The sequence below is a fragment of the Schistocerca serialis genome, chromosome 3 (genome assembly GCF_023864345.2).
Source record: "Schistocerca serialis cubense isolate TAMUIC-IGC-003099 chromosome 3, iqSchSeri2.2, whole genome shotgun sequence".
In the NCBI taxonomy this organism is placed as follows: Eukaryota; Metazoa; Arthropoda; class Insecta; order Orthoptera; family Acrididae; genus Schistocerca; species Schistocerca serialis.
Window position 1 is genome coordinate 332,451,327 of NC_064640.1, and position 23,559 is coordinate 332,474,885.

The following is a 23,559-nucleotide window of genomic DNA, read 5'->3' on the forward strand; positions in this document are numbered from 1 at the left end:
CTTTTTCCTTGCCAGGACTCCAACCCGGCACCAATCGGTGTTACATTCTAGAGAAAACGAACGTTAAATATGGGTTTGTTACGCCAGAAGCGACATGTGAGCATGTTTGAACTAGAAATAATATGACGAGGAGTTCAGTGTTGACTGGTAATCGAATCCCACACATATCGTTGCTGACTACAAACAAAGAGACGTCAACTACCGAATTTTCTCCACGAGCAGCTCGGAATAACTTCCTTGAACTTACAGTGATCTCGTAAATAGTTCTGTGTCTCACTGGAAGTCAAAAACGTCAGATATCGTTAGTGTTGACAACGAATGAAAATACATTAAAAACCAAAATTATTATCTACCAGCAGATAGGTGTTCTCATGCTAGAGCTTGATAATACATAATGAAAACTTTGGCGCCGGGCCAGGATTCGAACACATAATCTTTTATCACAAAGTAACAGGGTAAGTGTTTTATTCGTATATATTTTGTGGGAAACTATAATCGTGATGCCGCGCGTCGCTACAGTCGCAGGTTCGAATCCTGCCTCGGGCATGGATGTGTGTGATGTCCTTAGGTTAGTTAGGTTTAAGTAGTTCTAAGTTCTAGTCGACTGATGACCTCAGAAGTTAAGTCCCATAGTGCTCAGAGCCATTTTTTAACTTTTTTATTTTGTAATCTTGATGGACGTTTATATACCTGAATGTTTGACACAACTAGTAGGAGAAAACGCTGCATGTTAAACAAACCCTGCGCCTCATCTCCGTATCCTCCTATGACACGAGGACGGGATTCTCGTCGCATACCACTACAGAGTTGTTCCTAGCACAAATGACAATTGGCAACATCGACACAAAAATTTGGCAACACTATGACAGTGCACGCACTTCCATGTATGCACACTTCGTTACTTCTGAATGGAGGTATATCAGACATCTATCGTGGTTAGTTAACAGAGACGAAAGGGTCTTGATAGGAATCGTAGGTGATTCCAAAAACTGTGGTCATTTATTTTCAAAAAATTGTTCAAATTGCTCTGAGCACTATGGGACTTAACTGCTGTGGTCATCAGACCCCTAGAACTTAGAACTACTTAAACCTAACTAATTTAAGGACATCACACACATCCATGCATGAGGCAGGATTCGAACCTACAACCGTAGCGCTTGTGCGGTTCCAGACCTTAGCGCCTAGAACCGCTCGGCCACTCCGGCTGGCGATTTAGTTTCAAGTTTAGATTGGGTTACTGATATTGACGAACATTTCGGAAACCATGACTCTTCATGGCTTGTCAGCAATATGATTATATCAGACTACATTAGATTAATATTTGTTCCATAGATCATGAATACGACGTTTCGTAATGATGTGAAACGTTTCATTTCAATGAAAGATATCTTTCAATGAAAGATGTCTCTCTCTCTCTCTCTCTCTCTCTCTCTCATCTCTCATCTCTCTATCTCTCTCTCGTCTCACTCTCTCTCTCTCTCTCTCTCTCTCACACACACACACACACACACACACACACACACACACACATAAACATAGATTTTTAATTTTATTTGTTTGTTGTGCTCGACTATCGGCAAGCCACGAAAACGTCCATGAATGAGTTTCTTAGTTTTTAGTAAACTTACGGAAGAAATATAAAAACAACTATGAGAGTTACTGATTTATGATTCTTAGTTTACAGTCAGTTCTGAGTATTATTAGTAAGTACGCTCCAGTCCCTAAACCTAGTTACAGAAATGCGAATCAGACGCATTACGTATTCCAGGCCGTGCCAGCCGCGTGTTTGAGATGCCAGCTATGGTCACTTCCTAGCCCTCTGTAGGAACACATCGTTTCGTCTTCTTCCTGCTGGTATTGTAACTGAGATTTGGCAACAAGGCAAGATATGTTTGGCAACTCTGTGATCGACGAGTTACTTCCTGGTGTGCACGTAATTAAGCCTCAAAGTTCACTTGATTTTCCCTGTCAATTCCATTGGATAACCTGAGTTGTTATCGCTTGAGGTGTAACAAAAATGGTAAATTTAGTGTGTGCAGCCCAGGAAAGTCGTTGCACGTATAAATCGCAACTAATCTTGTCCTCTAAATAGCGATTTACGAGTTCTGTCAGTATTGGCCTCGCAATAGTAATTCCGTATATATATGTCTTCGCTAGCTCTGTGGTAACATGCTGACCTGTAGAAAAGCGTCTGTTCTGGATCGCTGTTCCAGTCTCGCTGACTGTGACGTTTTCATCCCTTCTGTGAAAGAGCTACAAGCAGTCAGATGAAACATAGATAAGGAAAACGCAAGCTAATACTTTCGGCTCATAGTGCAATGGTGAAAAACTTACTATGCTGCACAACAGGTAATGCCTCTTTCCGTTGCTGACAAGTAGTTTTTGGGATTCTAGGAATACATAACTTTATTTGTGAAATGCTACATTTGCATACCTCTTGAGTATGACACAGCATATCAATAAAACTCAGGCCCAATTGAAATCTAAGTGAGTAGTATTTTCCTAATTCAGTTCGATAGAGGCACGCTTGTGTACAGACACTCAGCTTTTTTAAAACTGACTTTCGTCGTAAGGTTATCGTGGGTAGTTTAATTTCATTTCTTGTAATACAGTGTACAATTTTCGTAGGGTTTCTTTTAGTGTTGTTTAAACAATAGCAAACATGAGAGAGAAATTAATCACCAACGATATATACAAATTATCTGCTGTTATCTATAACATTCTGACAATGCACATGCAGTTTATTGATTACATGCGTGTAGAAAACTTGTTCTGAGTTAAAGCTGTCAAACAAGGTTTGAAGAAGAAAAAAATGCCACAACCACACGACAGCTAATGTAGAAAATACTTTTCTGACGTATTTTGGCACGATGCGCTCTTTCCATACATAATACCAAAGTTTCTAGCTGCATCTGCTGCCTGGCAGTCTATTAAACCTAAAAAGAACAAGATGTCTCAGTAGTTGGCCCTTTTTCCACATGAGACTATTTCGGGTTGAGAAGTGAAGGGAATTATGTTCAAAGTTCCATTAGATTGATAACTTCAGCAGACAGCAGAAATGCGTTTTAAAAAGTGTAGCAGTGAATGTATTTGAACTCGCGATGTTTTGTCTACAGTGCACTACACTTACCGTTACACTACTAGCTGAACGATAGCTACAGCAGCTCCAGAAGTCAATAACAATATCTCTAGAATTTCCGCATTCCACAGTGTTGTGAGATAATGCATATGGCCGGATGTAGACTTCTGAGAGACACACAGTTACAGCTTTTCTTTTGCACTGCACGACGTTTTCAACAAACAGATAGCGCAATAGAGTAGCTCAAGAGGAAAGGAACACTTCCTATTTACATTTCTGCATCCGACACGGTTGGCAGTTCTGTGTAGGTGGCAGTTATGTGATTTTATTTCGGTGATTACAAACCACTACAGGGAGCCTGTGTGTCAGAATGCTCATCAAGTGTGGCGCAGCGGCATTGCAGTAGAAATATGACCCAAACCGAAGAAGAGTTGGTGGTCTGTTGGATTGCTGATAGATTCATGTTGTCATGGTCGGGGTTCGGTTCCAACTTCTGCTGATGATTTTTGATAGAGAGAGACAGATTCTATTCCCTTCTGGCTACGCCAATTGAAGGTCTAATGGCATTGTGGTCAAATTCACATTAAACATGATATTCCTTCTCTACCAAGTAGACATTTTGTTGAACCACAATCAAGTCAGGAGTGGCGACATGTAGAAACTCTGTCACCAGTAACCTCTCTTATACTAGTTATTTATTTCTAGTGACGAAACAAACGCTATGTAGTGTCACAGGACACTTATTCCATCTTTCATTTGAGCTTCTGTATGTCGATAAAATTGGTTCTGAACTGGGAATGCAACGCAGACCGCCCTTAATGCGGAATTTGATCCCTTAGTGACAATACAGCTCGACTACAATTTGCAGTTTGTTCAGAACTGCAGATTCCTCAACATCTCCACATATTGCGCGTGAATGTGTTCGAATCCTGGCCCGGCGCTAAAGTTCTCATAATGTATTATCAAGCTCTAGCATGAGAACACCTATCTCCTAGTCGATAATAATTTTGGTTTTTAATGCATTTTCATTCGTTGTCAACACTAACGATATCTGACGTTTTTGACTTCCAGTGAGACACAGAACTATTTACGAGATCACTGTAAGTTCAAGGATGTTATTCCGAGCTGCTCGTGGAGAAAATTCGGTAGTTGACGTCTCTTTGTTTGTAGTCAGCAACGATATGTGTGGGATTCGATTACCAGTCAACACTGAACTCTTCGTCATATTATTTCTAGTTCAAACATGCTCACATGTCGCTTCTGGCGTAACAAACCCATATTTAACGTTCGTTTTCTCTAGAATGTAACACCGATTGGTGCCGGGTTGGAGTCCTGGCAAGGAAAAAGTTAATGTTTCGTCTCGTCATTTCAGTTAAAATATCTTGCTACTGCCGAGAAAATCTGATATGTCACAGTTGATTGTGCTACGAAAAAAATCGGATTAAGTTCTTGGTTCGAATCCCTGTCCCACACAAGGCTTTACCTCACGACATTTCAAGTAAGTTACTTCTTAAGAAGCAATATTTAACAACTCTCGTAGTTCGTTAACAGGGACAACAGATGCTGGGTAGGAATTCGCGTCCGTAAAAAATGTTTACATTATGTAATTTAAAGTTGATGTTTCCTAACTGATACTGTCTAAAATCGAAGTATATCACTCTGTGTATGCCTAGTCAGGAATTTCCGTCAGTCACGAAATCTTTGCTTGGTCTGCATGACCTGGGTTTGAATCCATATGCAGCACCAGACGGTTCGTCGTGTCATTTGAAGTTCATACTTATTCTCAAATAGCAGCTCGTGAAAAGGTTAAATTTTTAATTTCATTTTGTGTTAAATAATAAGTACGCTATCTTTCTTTAAAGAGGAAATCATGAATATGACTAACTTACTACGTGCATTACCTGTCTGACGTAATAATGGGTGTGGTAACATTTCAGGTGTGTCATTTACTGTAATAAATGTGAGCTTACAAGCGTAAATGACAGTCTTATCTGTGATAAGGTGTTCCGTGAGATTTGTAGTATCGTGGTATCGCTTTACATGTTGAGTTATTGCGATGCAGAGCAGTGTTTTCTAGTGGCGGTTTGTTGGAATCATTTTCAATAGTCAAACGACTGTACCGAGGAGCGATTAGAGGACCTGCTAGACAGCTGCGTTATGAGGGTTGTATGTGAATCAGGCGAAATGCAATTCAGGTCGTTCGGATACTTTTGTGCACGTATGTGCAATGAACTCAAGATTACACTGAGGTGACAAAAGTCATGGGATACTTCCTAATATCGTGTTGGAGCCTTTTTTGTGCGGCGTAGTGCAGCACCTCGAAGTGGCATAGACTTAAGTCGTTGAAGTGCCCTGCAGAATTATTGAGCCATGCTGCCCCCACATCCGTCCTTAATTTGCGCAAGTGTTGCTTGTACAGGCAGTAGTGCATGAGCTGACTTCCTGATTAGGTTCCATCAATGTTCGATGGGATTCATGCCGGAGGAACTGGGTGGCCATTTCGGTCGCTCGAATTGTCCAGAATGTTCTCCAAACCAATCGCGAACATATGTGACCTTGTGACATCACATCGTTGTTTGGGAAGATTAAGTCCATGAATTTCTGCAAATGGTTTACAAGTGGCCAAACATAACTATTTTGCAGTCAATGATCGGTTAACATACACCAGAGGACCCAGTAAATTCCACATAAACAAATCCAACACAATTATGCAGCCATCACCAACTTGCACAGTGCCTAGTTGTCAACTTGGCTCCATGGCTTCGTGGGGTCTGCGCCAAACACGAACCCTACCATCAGTTCATACCAACTGAAATCGGTACTCACCTGACCAGTTCACGGATTTCCAGCCGTCTAGTGTCCAACAAATATGGTCACGAGCCCAGGAAAGGCGCTGCAGCCGATGTCGTGTTGTTAGCAAAGGCACTCGTATTGGTCGTCTGCTGCCATAACCCCTTAATCGCAAATTTAGCCGCACTGTCCTAAAGCATACGTTCGTCATATGTCTCACATTGATTTTTGTAGTTATTTCAGGCATTTTTGTTTATCTGTTAGCTCTGAGAACTCTACACAAACGCTGCTGCTCTCGGTCGTTAAGTGAAGGCCTTCGGCCACTGTGTTTACCGTGGTCAGAGGTATTACCCGAAATTTTGTATTCTCGGCACATTCTTGATGCTGTGTATTTCGGAACATTGAATTCCCTAACGAATTCCAAAGCAGAATGTTCCGTGCATCTAGCTCCAACCACCATTCCGCGTTCAGAGCCTGGTAATTCCCGTCCTGCAGTCCTGTTCACGCTGAAAATGAATCACCTGAGTACAAAAGACAGCTCCCCAAATGCATTACCCATTTATACCTTGTGTACGCGATACTGCAGTCATTCGCATGTGTGCATATTGCCATCCCATTACTCTTGTAATCTCAGTGTAATATCGCTGTTCGCCATAGAAACAGAACCTTTATTGAATAAATTTCGTAGTTTCCTAGGAGACCTGCACACACTTAGTGTAACAATAGTATGCCAAGATTTAGCAGATGACCTGAGCGTGAACGTCAATTCCAGGGAAGAGTTTGACAAAGTTAGACGAATAGTAAAACAGTAAGAAGATTCAATCGAAGCAAAACTCAGTTTCAACAAATCAAGAGTAATGCTCATAGACTGCCAAAGTGAAAACGTGGACCAAACCTGGCGACAGCACACGAGAGAGATTTAGCGGCCACGGCACATGTCAACCCACAATCCGAAGGATATGACCAAAATGAGCCGGAAAATGAAACGTTCCACACTGCGACATTCGATCAAAGAGCACATCATACGGAATTTTAACCGGATACAGTCACCTTTCTCCATACGTATATATTTAGCAGAGCCGACCGAAGTGGCCGTGCGGTTAAAGGCGCTGCAGTCTGGAACCGCAAGACCGCTACGGTCGCAGGTTCGAATCCTGCCTCGGCCATGGATGTTTGTGATGTCCTTAGGTTAGTTAGGTTTAACTAGTTCTAAGATCTAGGGGCCTAATGACCTCAGCAGTTGCGTCCCATAGTGCTCAGAGCCATTTTTTTGTATTTAGCAGAATATACCACATGCTTGCGTTACTTCCCACAACAAAAGTTATAGCAAATAAAAAATAGACCTTGCTTATTGGTCTGTCTGGAAAGGGAGTAACTTTGAAGGCAGCCGCAAAACGACAGCCTAAGGGCGACTCAAAGGCGGACTAAGGATCAAAGATATGGAATCACTGGCACAGAAATCTTTATTAACAGCACAGCTAGAATAGCGCAAGACACCGGCCAAGCGTTACAAAAATTTATTCGATGTCTTAGATTCCAACGACAAGACTCCACCAACGGACATTGGTCACATCAAAACGGCATTGGAATACATTCGTCGATATTTCATTAAAATCACTTTCGTGTCGAACAGCTTAATACCAGGCAGATTTACGGCCTTATCACCAGTTCAGAGACTGTCAACCACATCGCAGAGAAATATCCTCACAGAAATTGCAAATTCGTATGAAACAATATTAACAATCTCACGCCATGTTCTAGCGTACCTGCACAATGATGCGACGTAGTAAATGAGGTAGTTCGCACAGGTGAAAAACTGTGTAACATTAACTTGAAGCCGAATCCGTAATGCGAAAACTGTCACCTCGTCGCTACGTTGGCACACATTTTTGATATGTAGTGATCGCTTCGCACACGGAAGTGGACAAAGGAAAAAAATCGATAATCATTAACCGGACATCGGAGACATCGGTAATGGTCGAAGGTATTATAAAACTCGAATGGAACTTGTACTCTACTATGAAGAAAGACAGTTACACCTGGCCCGTTGGTCAGTATCTCTATTATGTGAAACAAGCGAAGGGCCAACGATGTTATAATAAGAATAGTATCAGAGATTTTTATTTGTTGTATTATCACAATAAGAGAATATGGGTTTTGTATTTCTTAGCTCTAGAAGCATGGGTTCTCTCCCTTCCATAATAATTGAGTGAAGGACTTAACAGACTAATAAGTACTATGACAGGCTTAGTTTTAATTTACATCCTTATTAAAACAGCAAGAAGTATAGTTTATATTATGCGTGGCTATTTACATGCAGCCATATAGCCGGAAATAATGATTCAAAGGAATGGTTGACAGTCCCTCGTCATTAATTCATTTATTATTCATTTACAATAAAGAAGATTTTAATTTGCAATAGTACAATTAATATATAATTTATATGATATGAAGAATTTAAATAAGTCCATTTCGTAGGCAGTGTGATTGTTCCAGCCGACAACTACCGCTGCTGCGTTGTGCGATCGCGTATACCACGTTGAGGAGCACGTACCGTATGCACAAGTCGCATCGTTTCTGAGCGGTCAGCAGCAGGTTGAGCATGCTCAACGCTGACGTTCAAAATAGTGATCCGTGTGCCAACGGCTTAAGCCACTCATGTGCGCTCGTGACACGTAGAAAACGCATCTCATCAGAACTCCTCGAATGCCAGCCGATATAAAACCTTTTCTTCTCTGAGTTGCTGTTTGACAGCAGATGTTTGTGCGTGCAATCCAACTTTCTTCAGCCTTCAGTGAAATGTGTCACTTTATCTCAGGAAGTTCGTCTTTCGCCGCAACTACTTCGCGTTTAGGAAGGCAAGCTGCGGGTCTCACGCACAAGCTCTTTGTACTCTTGGTGTGCAGTCAGTCTCTTCCTGCGTGAGACAGGAATTCTGCTGGTAGTATCTCATTCAAAGTAACTCTTCCACCATCTCTCTGCAGTAGTAGGTGGCACACCATACTTCCAGACTGCATCTTTAATTGAAAACCTGGCTTCTTCAACCACACCGACGACTGTGTTTCGAACTGATTATTACAAGTGAGTCATTGCAACTGACTGCCTGCCAACTCATTTCTGCTTGCTGCTCTTATAGTGTTGCGTGGGGTCCGTCAAATGGTATGATCATGAAGTGAGATCTGTTCAAAACTTCTTCCGCTTTCAGTCTGCCAGTGGGCCTAGGTGGTCCACGCATGAAGAGACCGAGTGGGGCTTTGTCTTGACAAAACATTTGTGAATCAATTCATAAGAAATTTGTTCGAATTTAAAAAAGAAATTGACACCTTTACTGTAAAGTCACAAACTTATCGTTTATAGCAGACCTGTTCTTTGATATTTGTGTATCTAATTAGAGAGATAAAGTATATTTGGCAGACCTCCTGTTGCAGATGGAGCTATGGCAATAAGACAGATGAAGCGAATTCGACTTTGGCCCAAAGCACAGTGGTTTTCGTACAAGGTTTGTGTTGTCTTCTTGTGTAACTAGTGAGTAATAATGATGACGATTAAACAAAGTGAATAGCTGTTTGGCCAAATTGCCGAATGCCAGTCTCGACAATATGAACAAGTGTAACACGCATGTGTCCAGCACCGAATTCTTTTAGAGCAGGAAGAAGAATACTGGAAATAGTTGCAGCTGATTTCTTCTGGATGCTTTGCATTTATTTGGTCCAGGGCTTGAGTCTACGAATAGACACTCGGTATTCCGAGATTCCAACCATCAAACGAGGTGTTGCTTAATCAACAGCTCCCAGTACACAGACGACTTCCATGCCTACAGTAATCCTTGAGGTGAATTTACATAGCTTTGACACTACATGTTACTGCTGCTTAAGAGCTATCGTGTGAATCCAGGGTACCAAACGACTGATAAATGTACCAGATACGTGACACTCGTGGATGGTAAGTCATTTCATCAGCATGCAGCATGTTGCTGCTTCCTGTGCAACTGCTACTAGACTCACATTCGACGGGCCGTGTGGTCCAAGAAAATTGCTTTAAACTTCTCCCAACCATCAGTGTGGCAAGAGACGTAAACAACATCAGATCAATGTTCTATGTCTATCGTAGTACATACACCTAAGTTTCAGTCATCCATCCACAACCAGCGCCACGAGCATATTACATTTAATCGGAGATTAATGGTTCCATTTTAATCTACGACACGAGCAATGGCATACTGTAGTATGTCCGTTTGTTTGTCTATGATTATTTCTTATGTTTCATACGAGTGACTAGTGTCTCCTACTGTTCGAAGGCCTCTCGCGATTTCCTACTCTGCTCTGTGTTGCATACCGATGTTGCTGTGATGGTTCACAACATTTATGCTGCTCATATCACAATCTTCTTCCTCTTTCTCGTCTTTTTCGATTTTCTCTTTGGCGACTGTCAGTATGTTGTCTGTTTCTAAATGGCCGCGCGTGTGTTTATTCGCGTCCACACGATGTTTACTCGCGTCAAAAACATTAACCTTGTGTAACGTAATCCTGAATAATATTATCGGTCTCATAAAGAAATCGGAAACTTTTTTGCCAGAGGCGGGGTTGTGGGACTGCATTTCGCAGTATCGACACTGCAACGGATTCTACGCTAGCATTTTAGTTACGGGAACGGAAAGTGAAATCATAGTTCGGCACATGCGTTGGAAGAGATTTTTACGAACATATGTACATCATATGTATATAAGATATTAAAACATTTTGGCTAAGTAGATACGTGAAGAAAGGTACAGCGAATCAAGTTTTACTACTGTTTTCATCCACTTACGATGATATTTGGTTTGTATTTAACGGGATACGTAGAGCTAAAAAACATTAACTCCACTGATCTCATTACTGGAAATGTAAACGCCTTGAGTTCAAACTCCTCTGTAAAACTTTGTATTGTGGGCATAATTTAATTATAGAAATCCGTAGACTTCGTATATTGCAGTTAATATTTCCTGATAAGTAGGTGATCCAGTAACTTTGTGTTAGTAATTTGATAATAGTGCTCATTCATGAGAGCTTTATTCAGAGTTCGTAGACGCACAAATATTCGTTACATTCTTTCTCGTATGCTGCTGGTCGAAGTATTCTATCGTTAAAATCTTGGGAAAATTTAATGACTGTTCCTAATCACGTAAAGATAATAACTATTACGCGTAGCTTTACGAATTTGTATCATTCCTTACTCTGAACTGGTAATAATTTCATGTTTAGTTGTGTCTTTTAAGAATAGCTACCTAAAACTTGCTTTTGTGTTTGGATACTTTCTCTGACATAAGACGACACATCTTTGGTGACTTTAGCCACTCGAAGAAATATATTTGAATTATGTCGTTGTTGTTGTTGTTGTGGTCTTCAGTCCTGAGACTGGTTTGATGCAGCTCTCCATGCTACTCTATCCTGTGCAAGCTTTTTCATCTCCCAGTACCTACAGCAACCTACATCCTTCTGAATCTACTTAGTGTATTCATCTCTTGGTCTCCCTCTACGATTTTTACCCTCCACGCTACCCTCCAATACTAAATTGGTGATCCCTTGATGCCTCAGAACATGTCCTACCAACTGATCCCTTCTTCTGGTCAAGTTGTGCCACAAACTTCTCTTCTCCCCAATCCTATTCAATACTTCCTCATTAGTTATGTGATCTACCCATCTAATCTTCAGCATTCTTCTGTAACACCACATTTCGAAAGCTTCTATTCTCTTCTTGTCCAAACTATTTATCGTCCATGTTTCACTTCCATACATGGCTACACTCCATACGAATACTTTCAGAAATGACTTCCTGACACTTAAATCAATACTGGATGTTAACAAATTTCTCTTCTTCAGAAACGCTTTCCTTGCCATTGCCAGCCTACATTTTATATCCTCTCTACTTCGACCATCATCAGTTATTTTGCTCCCCAAATAGCAAAACTCCTTTACTACTTTAAGTGCCTCATTTCCTAATCTGATTCCCTCAGCAGGATTTGAATTATAGCGAAGCAAATTTGCACCTCTAAGACGAGCTATGTCATTCTCCACTCTTGATTCCATGATCTCGATAAACATGTCCGAAATATCGCCATCTTATTATTTTTAGTGAATTTGTACAAACAATAAAATAATGTAACTCTCAACCTTAGACTACCTTTCCACTCGTCTAACCAGTATGCCACGAAACACATGTCATCTTAGTCTCCTTGAGCACATGAGTCAATACACTCGTGAAAGATAATTTTGTGGTTTTAATCTTTATTCCAACACGTGCCAAGTTATCATTTCAAGTAGCAAAAGCCGAAGATCTGCGGTTTTAGAAAAAAAAATCCTGGTAAAATTGGTCTTCCAATTTTAGTTAAGCCTTAATGGTTGATACTGGACCATTACAAACGCATTCTTTGTTTCATATATTTTGGTACCCATGTGCTGTTGCTACTATTCGAATATTCAATCATAGCTATAATCAGTGCTGTAAATTAAGGAATTCTTAGCACAAAGAGCATATGTGAATACAGAGTGAGCATTGGATATTTCGTATTTCCTGAATCAATGACCCAGTCCCTCCGTCTGACGTCACACCCTGGTCGAATTTTCGGTTGCTTTGTCTACAGTAGCCCAATGTTTTGTAGTTGGGTGTGCACCGGCAGCGGAACACGTCAATGTACAGACCCTCTCTTCTTTACCAGCTAGCATAAATCCACCATCCAATGCATCTGAAGATTATTGTTTCCGCATTGATGTGCAGGACCGTAAGCCCTCGGTGGCGTCTCCATCAAACATCATCGGATTGCACAGGTGACAGCTGAGGATCCTAATCTACAAGTCCTGCTGCAGTATACCCCCTTACCGGTTTACCACATGTTGTTAAAGCTGTTCGCAGTCCAGTGGTTCACCTATACTTCGCGCTTCAGCACGGCTTGTCTGCATGACAAGGTGTCATTCTGCTTCACTTGAAAATGATCAGTCGCGTGTGGTAATCCACAGACGCTACCGAAGGAAGTTCTCTGTTTCTTTCTTTCTTTCTTTTTCGCGTCAAGACCAATTTGGCATAGTGCGTACAAAGCAGCTCTACCGATGCCACTGTATGTGGGTTACTATAGATCCACGGAGTGAACACTTGACCTCTGATCGTTGGGAATACCAGGCTGCTCCACCTCAAAGGTTCTTCAATTGGCCAAAGCACAACGCTCCTCGGCAGAGACTTCACATTACTTTTGTGGGTCCATTCTCGAACACCCAGTGGCTATTTGTCCTGGATTTTTACAGCACTCTTCAGTTTGTGGTGCCGATGCAGTCGACTGCAGCGTCGAATACCATCAAAATTATGACGTCGGTTTTCTGCACAGAAGATCTCCCAGAAGTAATAGTCTAAAATAAGGGGCCACAGCTTTGGTCGGCATGCTTCAAGCAGTTTTGCAACGTCATCAGCATTCAACGTGTGACAAGCGCACCATTCCACCCTCAGTCTAATGGTGAAGCAGAAACTTTGTCAGAACATTAAAGTAAGAAATGGACCAGTTGCTTGCCGCCCATGTACGGGAGCAAGCTATGATGATTTTCCAGTCCTTCTATCGTTCCCAGCCACGCAACGGCAAGTCGCCTGTGGAACTATTGCATGGTCACTGTGAAATGTTTCCTCTTTTGGCTGGGATCAAATATTTATCATGAGTTATCTGCTTCGAAGAGTTGATTTGTTGTTGTAGGAAAGAAATAAGTTGAAGTCCTGGTATAACAAAGACTGACCAAGTAGGAAGTAATTCCCACATTTACTATTGCCACAAGTGATTTTGAGTTTCAATGTTATTTATTTCTGTGTTGAAGTCATTCCAGCATTACGACACGCCATGGTACAATTGTCAAAACTGCCACAGTGTATGCCTTTAAGAATCGATTCCATATTTATAAATGAGATCAGGATTCAGGCCACCTCGAAACTTTGAGCAAAACTGGACCCACAACAGTGGTTCCGCATGTCCTTATGTACATTTTTCCACAATGACATGATTGTTAAAAACAGGAAATTAATAAAATACAATGAATTTTGACAGCTATCAAAACAGCAAATGACATTATATAAACCTTAAAATTAAATGCATTACAAAGTATATGAATTACGTTACATATCAGTATAGCATTACTTATACTGAAAATTAAAATAGTCAGATATGTAAATGTAACAATAAAAATTACGTTTGACTGAATCATTCGTAAAATATCAAATAAAATTTCTTTCTAGCATGTTCCCAGCTTTAAGAAAAATGTACTTCATGTCAGTAACAATAGTCTTTCGAAAATGAAGGTGGCAGACAGGATAGAGCTTTGCAGTTACATAGTTACATTCATATTTTAATCTGATTCTGTTCGTTACTTTCAAATAACATCGGATTTAATATATGTGTCACAGACAATGATAGTAACTGTAGTCTAGTGATTTTCAGAAAATAATATGGTTTCAAACAATCCTATCAATTACAGCGTTTCTACGTGAGGTATAAGGAATACACTGTACATGTTTATTTCACCATAACAGTTCCCAGAGTATAGATGGCAGGAGCCTGCCATCGGCCACATTTCCATCTCCTATCTCCTCGATGACACCTGCGTAAAGGCTTCACCTCCATCGTCGTTACCAACGAAGCCAGTGCACAACAATTGGCCAGAGGGAGGAATGTGGTGTCATCCGCCACAGACACTACACAGGTGTGTTAGTTCATAGCACCAGATTAAAATTACAGCACTCTTCACGTATTTTAGACATGACGATGCCGTTGCAGCATTTGACAAGCATCATAGAAGCATTCGGACTGGGAAATATTTAATTTGAGGGTTCATTGTGTCTTAGACCAAGAGTGGACATAAATGGAGGAATTAATTATATTATTCCAGTAGGTACCGATAATTCAGCCTGCCTGTTTGTTTATGTATTTGTCTGCTTAGCATAATATTTTAGCTAACACATATTTTCTTTAGTTATATGCCGGGTCAGGTTAATTTTTCTACATTATTCGCTTAGGCTGAACTTGAAATATCAGCTGTTTTTTTAGCATCTTATTTGTAAAGACTTAAGAATGGAAATCGCATTAAGTCAGTTACTTTGAGGGTCCACAATAATGTCTTGGACATCAGTTTGAGATATGTGTGTTTATGGAAAGAAAACGTTGAGACAGTTGTCACAAACACTACATTTTTCTGCGTTGCTGACGTAGTTTTGGAGATATTTTAGACATGGTAAGAACATTCTGAGAGTTTACAAGTATCACAGAACAACACTTGTCCTAAGGGATTTGTTATGACATCATTCGTAAGGAAACAATTCTAGTATAAATTACAAGACCCACGAGAGTGATATGTTACAAATTTGATGCTGAATGCAGAACTGTTAATGTCTGAGTAATGTTGAGAGTGATTAGAGAGTTCTCAATATCTTAACGGTTGAGGATGAATGAAATGTCTCTTTGCCAAAAATGAGGCGATTAAACGCATTTATTCTCTGGAACAAAATATGGAATTAATTTGTTCTCTACTGAATAAGCCAAACAATTCCTAATTTCCCACTCTCTGAACATAAAACGAGAGATTGCTTTACGAACTTCCAATAAAATACACACAATAAAAGAAGCACAAAAAATCGTCATATATAATGTGTATAAGATAAAGGACAAATTTGCTCAAAATTCTGCTTCACCCTAATCATCTCCAGATAAAATTGAAGCCTGAACGCTTCAAAGTCTGCTTTACTCTCATAATTACGAACGGAGTTCATTTTTGTTACGCTAAAGGGCAGAGGAAAATTGATAGAATCCAATATAGAAAGAAAGTAGAAGAAGGTCTCATTACTTGTTCTTTCCCGGGAGTGAAGAAACACAGATCTACAAGGATTTTAGGGAACAATTATGGATGAACGTGCAGTAGTATTAGGATCGCTAATGAAAACACCGTTTCGACTGAAGGTAAATGAGAGCCGTTAAAAGCGAATGAATAAATTATTTACTGAAGGAGCTGCCTTAAAGGGAAACAAAATACAAACAAAAGCTGTAAGGCGCCGCGTAAGCGAGTGTATAGTAAATGAGAAAATGTTGAACATCAAATAAAAATATAAGTATTATAGCTGGAGTCACGAACGAAGGCGCTCGAGGTTAGGCTTCTTCTGCGCACCTAAGTCACGCGTTCTCCGACAGCTAATGAACTTCCAGCATTGTTCTTAGCGCTCTGCTGTAAATGTTGTATGCAGTGCGAGCGTTGAAGGTTATCGTAGCTCGTTATTTAGTGAATTTTTATTCCATTAGTTGCCAGTTGTCAGGGCTGATAGTGGTGGTAAGCGACAAATTCTACAGAAGCAAGTGTCACTTGGAGTCAACAACAATGCAATCCCCATCTTTGCCGAGACCTGCGCGAACCACCATCGTTCGTGGATCGGACTTCTTCCTTTGTAGTGACGGAATTGTGACACAGAGCGCAAACTCACATAGATTAAACGAAGCAGAGGACAACTAAAACACGGGCCAGTGCAACTGAAAACATGGCTATTGACCAAAGGAAAATATCTCTCAGCATATTCAGATGACGCACAAAATACGTGGAAATAAAAGAGAGAAAAGTACCAGGAAAGGGCCTGCGAGAGACATTTGTAAAGTAACGCTACACAAATTCAATTTATAAAGCAAAAGTACAAAATTAAGAATTTTTATACGGCTTAGCAATGGAAAGAAATTAGCATGGGTGGGAGGAGGGCTGATACAGTGAAAAAGACTATGAGGGCTCACATCTTAAAACATCGAAGCTTAAGTAGTTTCCTTGTAGAAGGATCAATGGAAGATAAGATCTGGAGAAGATGAATTTTTAACACGAATTAAAGATGGTGATGTTTGTTTTAACTGTGTGTCGCCAGAAAAAGAGTTTTTATGGAAAAAATTAGGACGAAATACAAAAACAGACAGTTCACAGAAAAATAATACTACATGGAAAGGAGTGATTGTGGAGAGATAGTTTGTGAAGAATAATATTCACATTTGATATTTCATAAGTAGCAGAGGGCTTTATCAGTGCACCATCCTATCGAAATACAAGGGATATTTCAGTTAAAGATGGCACCATCTATATTTCCATGAGTGACTGAAGATGGTTGAACGAGCTGTCAGAGAAGTGAGAGTATCCATGGTGGTAAGTAGTTTTTTGTAGCTTTCATATCTCTTATTATTTAAATAGAGTAAAACCCTTGTGATTTGTATGAGTGAAACAAGATACACTTTTAACAATGTCCGATAATTGTCTGAAAAGGAAATGCCGTTTTGCAACGATTATTAATATTTACAGTTAACATTTTTCATGGATAACAGAGAAATTTGAGAAAAAGAAAGTGCTGACGAAGGCAAACTTCTGCTGTTATACAACGAAATACTCACTGATGGGGGAAGCATTGTAAGCCCATCACTACATGTCATCAACTGTCTTCGTCTTTACGTTCACCTAGATTTTTGCGTTAAGTCTCGTTGCGATTCTCAACAAGTGTGTTGTTTCCTTCTTCTAATAATTAGATTTCTAAAGCCGTAGAAGCACACAATGGTAACTTGTTGCTTCGGTAGCTTCATCTTCAAGGACGTTATGTATTGACGACATCCAGCAATATAATGAGTCTTTTACACCCTGACATTTTTCTAAATGCATGTTCTTTTTTCTCAAACTATCCATGAAACAATGAAAATACCCAATTCGTTTGGAATAGCCGGTACGTATATCTGTCAGCGAGAAAGCATTGTCTTAGCTTATTGTTTCACTACAAGGTAGTTGACTGTGTTTGAACCCTAAATGAACAATTTTACAGAAAAAACCATATTATTACTTCACTGTTGTTAATTATTTTCATCTACCACAAAGAAATCTCTTTACCGCAGGGATTATGATAGTTACCAATGACATTCGTATTCCAATGAAAAAGTAACTGCCATGTTCTGGCAATATCGACAGCAAATTTACTGAATTTACTGATTGTCTTCTGACACGTCATTTGCTTTTGGTGAGGAAAATAATTGAACTTTTTATTGCGTCAAAGTGAGTTTCTGACAAGAATAGGATAAATGTGTTGAATTTGCGGCTCCGAGGAAAACTTAAATATTGTAAAAAAATAAGAACAGCCCAGTCATAAAAGCCCAGAACAGGAATATAAATATACGGTATGATGTTACTGAATTCATAGATCCTGTACAGGGAAAGTCGGATGAAAAATATATTGTTAATCTTTTAAATCAGGCAGTTCAATATACTACAGCAGTGGCGGCTCACGAGTATACATTCTGGGCTTTCACAAATTTTTAGATTCAGAAAAATTTGAGAGCATGAAATAAAATATCTGCTCTATAACAGTTATGCTTATCAACAAGTTTGCACAACAACAGCCACTACCAGAAGTAATAACAACAGTAATAATAATAATATTAATATTACGCATAACTTATCTGACAAAACAAAGAATTCTTTTTGGGGAAATTTATTCTTTTGTACATAATTAAGAATAGTTTAGCGCAATAACGAAATAATGTGCAAGTTTCGCAACTCTCCAACCCGATTTTTTTTTCTTAAATGGGAGTTTTCGTGCTTTTCCATATTTTACTTCCTGGTCGCAAATCAGATATTCTTACGCTGCACCCACACAACTTGTGCTAACTGTACATTTCCTTGTTAAATGTTCGGTTGTAGTCACGCTTATTTGTCTTCCAAACACTGTCAGTCAAAGGATTTGTTCTTGGAGACTCTAAATCCTAAATATCCAGAATTTTACCAAAGTGCATTTACATTATGGAAAGAACGTTGGGCCAGATGCGTTACAGCTGATGGAGGCTACATTAAGTAGGTTCAGTGTATAGCTAAATGTTCCAAGTATGCTCACAAAAAATTTCATTCTGCTCTGCAAAAAATAAAAAAATTAGAGACGACTGTGCCAAACTTTTTGAACGCCCTTTGTATATGAGTCGGTCAAGAGTCTTGGGTTCTTGGATTTTCTTTTCGGTTTGGAAGATGGTGCAGTCTGCTGAAAAGGGGAAATGATGCTCCACGCAGCTGGCACGTATGGGTAGAGGGGCACAAGGAGCGTTCGTGTACAACTGACGTCCACAACCCCTACAGACGGGATGGCATTGGAACGGGAAGAAATGTGCACGAACCTCGTGCATTTTAAGCACCGCATCGGAAGGGATAATACAGTTTCACGTTGCATCGGTACATCATCTCCATGAACTTCCCAGGCAACGAATCAACTTCAAAGGTCACGATGAAGACCCCAGGATCCAGAATATTGTCCTTTGTTCTTGCTGGACACAAAGGACAAAATGCACACTCCATCACTCCAAACTGGCATGTAACTCGCCATCGGTCTGTAAAAAGAAGTCCCTATGGAACATGAATGATATCCTGCACCACATTAAAGACTCTTTCGGAGGGGATGAGGTGGATAGCTACAGGAATGTCACCCAGCTTATCGCAGGCGAGCAGCTCCCACGACTGAGCCGATGTTGCCGTTTTAATCAGAAATAAGCAACTTTCCATTTCTGAAATGGCTACTGCTTTACCAAATACATTCTCAAGGTTTTCAATAAAGAATAACGGCTTTGTGGCCATAAAGGAATCCCTGTCTGCCCTAGAGCGAACTAAAGATTGTGGGGAGTATTTCTCCCTGTGTCTCTTGTGTCTCTTAGTCCTGTGTTCCTACCACGTCGTACCAGGTCGGGTTGACGGAGGAGATAGAGAAGATCCAAAGAAGAGCGGCGCGTTTCGTCACCGGGTTATTTGGTAACCGTGATAGCGTTACGGAGATGTTTAATAAACTCAAGTGGCAGACTCTGCAAGAGAGGCGCTCTGCATCGCGGTGTAGCTTGCTCGCCAGGTTTCGAGAGGGTGCGTTTCTGGATGAGGTATCGAATATATTGCTTCCCCCTACTTATACCTCCCGAGGAGATCACGAATGTAAAATTAGAGAGATTAGAGCGCGCACGGAGGCTTTCAGACAGTCGTTCTTCCCGCGAACCATACGCGACTGGAACAGGAAAGGGAGGTAATGACAGTGGCACGTAAAGTGCCCTCCGCCACACACCGTTGGGTGGCTTGAGGAGTATCAATGTAGATGTAGATGTAGATGTAGACACATTAGGGGGTCATATCCTTCCGCATTGTAGTAACTCTTTCCTTCAGAAGAGACGGCTTGAGCAGTGCGGCCACTACCGATGTAGGAAGGGGACCTTCATAGTATCCACTATTATATCACGAGTGGTAACTGGTAAAACTTGTAATGTGTGGCTCATGGTCTCGTCTATTCTAGAACAAACTGCTTCCAGATGGCCAAGATCATTGTGGGGGTTGATAGGAAGGTGCTATAATGCGATTGTATGCTGTGCAGTGACCCGAAAATGAATTTTATTGTGTCTAGACAAGACAGCCTAGACACAATGAGAGGAAGCCGAAAGTCACGCGTTAAGCTAAAGCAGGATGGCGTGAGGTCTGAAACAGGATACGTAATGAATGCTATAAAGAAAAGTACGTAGCTTCTGGAATACTTAACTTTAATCCATCCTTTTGGTACATCTGGAGATTGTGGCGATACAAGTGAGACTCTTTAGATACATGCAATGTTACTAATGGCACCTTGCTAGGTCGTAACCATTGACTTAGCTGAAGGCTATTCTAACTATCTGCTCTGCAAATGAGCGAGGCTTCGTCAGTGTGCATCGCTAGCTACGTCGTCCGTACAACTGGGGCGAGTGCTAGTCCGTATCTCGAGACCTGCCTTGTGGTGGCGCTCGGTCTGTGATCACACAGTGGCGACACGCGGGTCCGACATGTACTAATGGACCGCGGCCGATTTAAAGCTACCACCTAGCAAGTGTCGTGTCTGGCGGTGACACCACAAATTTCATAATGGTAATTCCTCAAGAACAGAGCTCAGCGTTGCAAACTTTGCATCACTTTGTCCGGAAGGTGCGAACGTGGACCAGAAAGAGAAAAAGGAGTTTGTAGTCTGTAAGTAGCTGGAATTTATACCCATACATAAAAAGTGGAATTTTTTAACATAATAAATAGTGGCCTATGCCTCCTAAATTTTTTGATAATTTAGCTGTGCCTGAGAGAGGGTCTTAGACGGAAAATTCGGAAATTTGTGGTAAGGTCTTATGGGACCAAACTGCTAAGGTCATCGGTCCCTAAGCTTACACACTACTTAATCTAACTTACGCTAAGGACGACACACACACCCATGCCCGAGGGAGGACTCGAACCTCCGACGGGGAGAGCCGCTCGGACCGTGACAAGACGCCTAAGGCCGCGCGGCTAACCCGCGCGGCTCGTCTTAAGGCCGGTTCCCACTGCAGCGCGGCAGCGCGGCGTGCGGCAACCGCAGCGGCAAGTGTTTTCCGCTTTGACGCGGCGGCACGCGGAATTGGCGTTCCCGTCTGGAAACGGTAGACGCTTGCGGTAGCCAATGACGGACAGCCACTGAGGTACGGGGCGGGACCCACTGAAACGCCCGGTGCGTTTGGTTAACAATATCTTTGCACCTACATGAAGGAAAGACGAAGTTCGGTGACGACATACCAATTTTTCGTTTCCTGTACAATGGACTCTTCCAGATATTTCACTATTCATGTTTTTTCATTTCACCATAAACAGATTTCATGACTACCGTTCATGATTGTTCACTATCTCTTAACACACTGAAACAATGTACGATGAAAGAGATTATTCAGATAGTTAACTGAGACAAAAATTTAAAATGTGATACGGTAGCAGGTACAGGAAAACAGTAAGAACACAAAGGCTTGGGGGAGGGATGAAAGTGGGAGCCACCTTATAGAATTTCGCACAGAGCGTAATGTAATCATCGCCGAAACCTTGCTTAAGAATCATGAAAGAATAATACATATTTGGAACAGAATTTTCGAAACCAGGTTTTAAATTGTAAGACATTTCCCGGTGCAGAGGCAAACCGACAATAATTTATTGGTTACGAGCTGCAGTTTACAACTAAAGAGACAGTAAACGGTAGCAAATTAAGATGGAACTTGAATAAGTCGAGACCCACAGTTTTTCGATAATCTTAAAGTTACCGTAATGCAACGACTGACTGAAACAGAGGAAGGAATCCACTACAATACGAATGGGTATCTTTGAGAGAAAAATTGATGAATGCAGCAGAGTATGTGAAAGGGAAAAAGGTAAAGTATAAATCATTGGATAAAACGTGATATATTGTATTTGATTGACAAGAGGAAAAAGTATAAAAATGCAGCAAATAAAGTAGGCCATGGGAAATAGAAATGTCTGAACATGACGTTGTAGAGTGTCCAAAATTGCAACGTAATTTTACACTTGGAAAACATAGGAGAATGAAAATGAGAAAGAAAAGTTTGCTCTAAGGAGAAGCAACTATCAAGAACTCATTTGGCAAACCAAAACTAAGCAAATAAGAGACGGCTAGAAAATGGAAGGAGTAGAGATGAGAGGGGGAAGGGTTATTCAAACTAACATAAGCACAATGTTAGTTTCCAATGAAATGTCTGAACACGCTAGGCAAGTGATCCTACCACTTAGCTAAGTAGACAGACTGAAGAACTGCAAAACTGTGTTTATGGCATGTGCATGTTTAGTGAAAAGTTTTGACAATCTTAATTGAAAAACGTTCTTTGAAGCTCTGGAGGTGTCATTGATAAAACACAGGGACACAAGATTATTTTCAACTTGTACAGAAACCAAACTGCATTTTTAACACTTCACTCACTTGAAATGGAAGCAGTAATTGAGAAGGCAGAAGTAGAGAGGATATAAAATGAAGACCGTTAATAGCAAGAAAAGCGTTCTGAAAACTAAAATTTGTTCACATCGAATATAAATTTTAATGTTTGGGTACTACTTTACAAAGGTATTTGTGTGGCGTGTAGCCTTGTATGTAAGTGAAACGCAGACAACGAACAGTTCTGTCAAGAAGACAGTGGACGCTTCCAAAACGTGGTGATAAATAAGAATGCTGAAGATTGGATACGAGGATCGTGTAACTAAAGAAGTGGTACTGAATTAAATAGAGGAGGAAGAGGAAATTATTGCACAACTTGATTACAGGAGGAGTTAGTTGACAGGGCATACTATGAAGCATCAAAGAACCGTCAGTTTGGTAATGGAGGCTAAATGGTAGAGTGAGACCAAGGCTTACCAACGGTAAACAGATTAGAACGGATGTAGGATGAAGTAGCTATGTAGAGATGAAGAGGCCTGCAGAGATTAGACTACTGTGGAACACTGTATCAATACACAGACGAATTTTATTTCTTGTTAATGCAGCCCAACATCAAATAACATCACTTTTCATTAGGTAGGTCAGTTGCGTATTTATTGCCAGAATATTTGTTTAATGTAGCCTCTATCACATATGTTTGTGATGTATTTGTGTGTACATCTCCATTAGTCTCTGCAAACAGCCTTATGTTGGGGAAAAGTTACAACTTGAATGCAGTTTTCTTATAGTGACTGTCAGCAAATGATGAAGTTTAATTACTGTTATGGCCACTCTGCCATCTGTAGCATTTTCCATAAGATATGTATTTCTTCATGAAACAACAACCAATGACTGGTTACATATTATCCATAACTTTCGAATGCACTGGCAGTTCTAAAACTGGGTAGAAATCATCGGTGGCAAATGTATCG